Source organism: Dasypus novemcinctus, chromosome X (genome assembly GCF_030445035.2).
Source record: "Dasypus novemcinctus isolate mDasNov1 chromosome X, mDasNov1.1.hap2, whole genome shotgun sequence".
Taxonomy (NCBI): Eukaryota; Metazoa; Chordata; class Mammalia; order Cingulata; family Dasypodidae; genus Dasypus; species Dasypus novemcinctus.
Window position 1 is genome coordinate 174540288 of NC_080704.1, and position 4193 is coordinate 174544480.

The following is a 4193-nucleotide window of genomic DNA, read 5'->3' on the forward strand; positions in this document are numbered from 1 at the left end:
ATTGCCTATAACAGGGAAAAATTGGAAACAACTTATATAATCAACGATTAGATTATAAAGTATTTTTATGCCATTTTACTGAATTTTAGAAAGAGGAAAATTCATATATTAAGGGAAAGAGTCAGGAAAAATTAATGCTAAACTTTTATAAAGCATAAGTTATCATTGTTATATATTTAATACATAAATCTGATCATTGAAATAAGAAAACATTCCAAGGTACTGACAGTAGTTCAAGCTAAATGACAGAACAGAATTGATTATAATTGCGCTTTTATTTTGTAAATTATCCCAATTAGTCTGCACTACTTCCATACCTGAATCCCAAAGCGACCCCTCCAACCTGAAGACAAGGTAACAAAATCTGGATGTGCAGGAAATGAAAAGAAATTCAAACAAGGAATAGCAACTCAACTTTATTTTATGCAGTTAACAGACATCTAAGCGCCAAATGAAACAAGTGTGCCCCAGCACACATTTGGGTCAACAATAAAGTGGCAGGGCCTCCAGGGACCCATGCCCCAGGGAAGGAGGCGCTGCCTGGGAGGGAATGCAAGATTAGATCCCAGGTCTCTTCTCCTAGTTGAGGCTTCGTGGAAACAGGGGTGCAATGCGCTGGATGTTACGCATTATCAGGGAGAGATCATTCAACAAGGCGTTGATGGAAATTCGGAGAACGCTAAGGTCTTGGGCACTCCATCTCCTACAGGTGAGGGGAAATGATCAAGTTGAAGGTGAGAGCCCTGTCCTAGGCCCGGGGCCCCACGCCCCTCCCCCCCCCCCCGTAAAGACCCAACATTGGGGTGGCTCCCTGTCTCCACGACCACATTCCAGGGGGTGAGATGGGCCCCAGCACACGCTGCCACTCTCCAAGCCGGCCCCGTCCAGAACTCACAAAGCCAGGACACTGCCATTCACGATGAACTCCTTCTGAACCATTTGCCCTCGGCGGTGGATATCACGCATCAGGGACCTGCCGGCCATCTCCGCCTCCAGTGCAGACCCGAATGGCACGGTGAGGGTGCTGGGGGAGGCGGGGTTAAGGGACCTTCCCCTGCTGCCTTCGCCTGGGCCCCGGGCCACCTGGCCCCTGGGAAGCTCTCCTGCCAGTGGCCCACTCTCCCCCTCCTGTCAGCTCAGGCCGCTCGGGCCTGCCTCCTTCCCCCTTCCAGCCCTCAGGCATCCCCTTCCACCATCCGCCCTTGAAGCCCCCAGACCGGCCCCCACGGCAGCCCCTCCACCTAGAGCCGGCCCTGGCCCCCCCATGGCCCCTGTAAAGGATACAAGGTTAGAAGTCGGCTTCCTGCTCCTCCAGCCCCCGGCACTGCGACTCCACCAGACCCCGGGGCATGTGGTGCCCGTGCGGCCTGGGGGGCACCCCCGGCGGCAGCGACCTCCGCTCCCGCGCCGCAGGGGTCACAGGGGCTGCCAGGGCCACTGGCGACCCCCGAGCCTTTGGGGTCACCAGGAATACTCTGGCAGACGGGGCGACCGGGGCCACCCTGGCCATCAGGGCCGCTGGGGTCGCCCTTGTCGTCAGGACTCACAGGCTCCTCGTGGCGGTCGGGGTCCCCCATGGCACCCTGGCCTTCAGGGTAGGCCGCTTCACCCACAGCGCCTGCGCCTTTCTCTTCCGCCTGCATGGCTGCCGCGCCTCAGCCTTCCCCCTCACTCACAGCTGCGGGAACAAAGCTTCTGTCTCTACTCGCAGCTCAGGGACTCAGCTTTCCTCACCGAGGCTCCGCCCCTTAGTTCATTGGGATGCGTGGGCTCTCAGTGCACCTGTGCAAACAACTTCCAGGAAGGAGGCAGGGCACGTGAGCTACTCTCACCAATCCCGCCCTGCCCTGGCTGAGGGGCGCCTCAAGCGGACTCATGAAGCCCCGCCCCTTAGCACGGGCCTTTATACTCAAGCGCATGCGTAAACAATCCCCTGAGTACTCTCCAGGGCAGTGATTGGTTCTTGCCAAGAGGGCCCTGCCACAGGGCTTGGAAACCACATCAGACTGAGGCTCCCTCTTGAACCTCTCTAACCCCCTGCACAGGACTACATTCAAATGCGCCTGCGCAAACAGAGCCCAGGTGAGGCCTCAGGCAAGTGATTGATTTTGCCAAGCAGGCCCTGCCCTTGCCCCGGAACCCCTTCAGGCTGGGCCCCCTCATCACGGGGCTGCGCCCAAGTGAGCCAGCACAAACAGCCTTCTAGTGAGGCCGTAGGCAGGTGACGAGTTTCCACCTTTGCCCACAAAGGTCCCCTGTGGGACACAGAGACTGAGGTGCCCTCACGAAGTTGCTGAGGGGTCCTAGGGCTGGTGCCTGGGTCTCCCAGGCCTTCTGAAGGCTGTGCTGGACAGCTTTGCTGACAGCGAAGCTGTGTGTGGTTGGGTAAAATTCCTTCCTGGCAAAGGGTTGAGTGGGTTTTTTGGTTTTGTGTTTTAGAAAAACTTGAGAATACAGCGAGGTTTCTGTTGGCATATATCAAAGAGACAAAAGCCCAAACTGTCCCTCTCCTTGCCATTGCTCCTCCTTTTCAGCCCCCATCTTATTCCTCTGCCCCACGCAAGGCGTGTGAATTCCTTCATCTCATTTTCATAGGCAAGAACTTCAAGCTGTCTAGCACATGAGTCAGCGCACATGTGTGTTTGTGTGTGATTCCAGCTGCTGAGCGTGGGGTAGAAGGGAAAGTGCTGGGGTGGGGTCCTCCAGGCGTTCCCTGGCCTCCCCATGTGCCCTCAGGCCTGTGGGTGAGCGGACACAGTATTGTGCCTTGGGGTGACACGTCCTGCTCCCTGGGCTGGCCTACCAGTTAAGGGGTCCTTGGCATGGCCCAGCTCTGAGCTGAAGGCTGATGCACTGGACGTCTGAAGTTTGCTGTGTAGCTTCTTTAACCAAGGATTTCACGTCACATCCCGAGACAGCGGAGGCTCTCCCACATCCCCCTTAAGCTGGGGTGCTGGCTGAGGAGGAGGAGGGTCCCTGCGGGGACATGATTTGTGTAGTATTGAATCCACTGCAAACATAGCAATGAAACCATCATTTTCTAAAGCTGGCTCTGTCTTCTCCCGCTCCTTTTCTGGGATGGGTGCGGGGGTGGTGGTGCCTGAAGGAGACCTGCGCCCACACCCAGTTGTTTCATTCAGCAAGAATTTGTTTTGAGAGCCTCTGCCTGACACTATTCTCGCGACCGTGAATAGAGCAAGGAAGGAAGCCCCCAGAAAGCCTTTTCGCCCTGGAGCAAATTTTGTCTTTGGCTTTCTGCTGTCATATCTTACTATTGTCTGTGATTTTACCCTTTAATGTACCCTTCCAAATCATTTCTACACTCTTCTCCAAGTCTCTTCTGTCACCCTTGCATTTTTTTTTTTTCCTTTCAGGCTGCAGCACGCCCTTTAGTATGTCTTGTAATTCTGGTCTTTTGGTAAGATGCTCTCTCAATTTTTGTTTGTCTGTGGAGACTTTAAATTAACCCTCATATTTGAAAGATAATTTTTCCAGATACAGAATTCTTGGCTGGCAGTTTTTCTCTTCTAGGACCTTAAATCCTTACTACCATTTTCTTTTTGCCTCCATGGTTTCTGATGAAAGGTTGACATTTAATGTAACTAAGATTACCTTTTATGTGATACTTTGCTTTTCTCTTGCTGCTTTCAAAATTCTCTTTATTTCTGATATTTGTGATTCTGAATAATAGGTGTTTTGGAGTAGGTACATTCGTATTTGTTTTGTTTAAGGTGCATTGTTCTTCTTAGATATTGATAGTTATGTCTTTCATAAGGGTTGTTACGTTTTTGGTCATTAATTCCTCAGATATCCTTTCTGTCCCTTTTCCATTCTCTTCTCCTTCTGGGACACAGATAACAATATGTTGTGCATTTTTGCATTGTCATTCAACTCCCTTAGACCCTGTTTCATTTTTTTACATTCTTGTCCCTCTCTGTTCTCCTGTCTTTTCCAGTTCGTTTTGACCTGTCCCTGAAATCAATAATTCTATCTTCAAGCAATTCAAATTGGCTGTCTGCCTTCAATGTATTTTTTAAGATTTAGTTTACCTATTTCTCTCCCCTTCCCCCCCCCACACCATTCTCTGCTCTCTGTAACCATTCACTGTGTGTTCTTCTGTGTCTGCTTGCATTCTTGATGGCACCAGGATTCTGTGTCTCTTTTGTTTCATCATCTTCCTCTATCAGCTCTCT

General features: G+C 51.6%; 1 long non-coding RNA gene across 1 annotated transcript; it reads right to left on the reverse strand.

Annotated features, from left to right (window-relative positions):
* Positions 1–400: 400 nt before the first annotated feature.
* Positions 401–1018, reverse strand: LOC131277175 (uncharacterized). Its single transcript, XR_009184344.1, has 2 exons — positions 896–1018; positions 401–703 (listed from the first exon to the last, which is right to left on the reverse strand). It is a non-coding gene; the product is annotated as an uncharacterized lncRNA (long non-coding RNA).
* Between the last annotated feature and the right edge of the window lie 3175 nt (positions 1019–4193).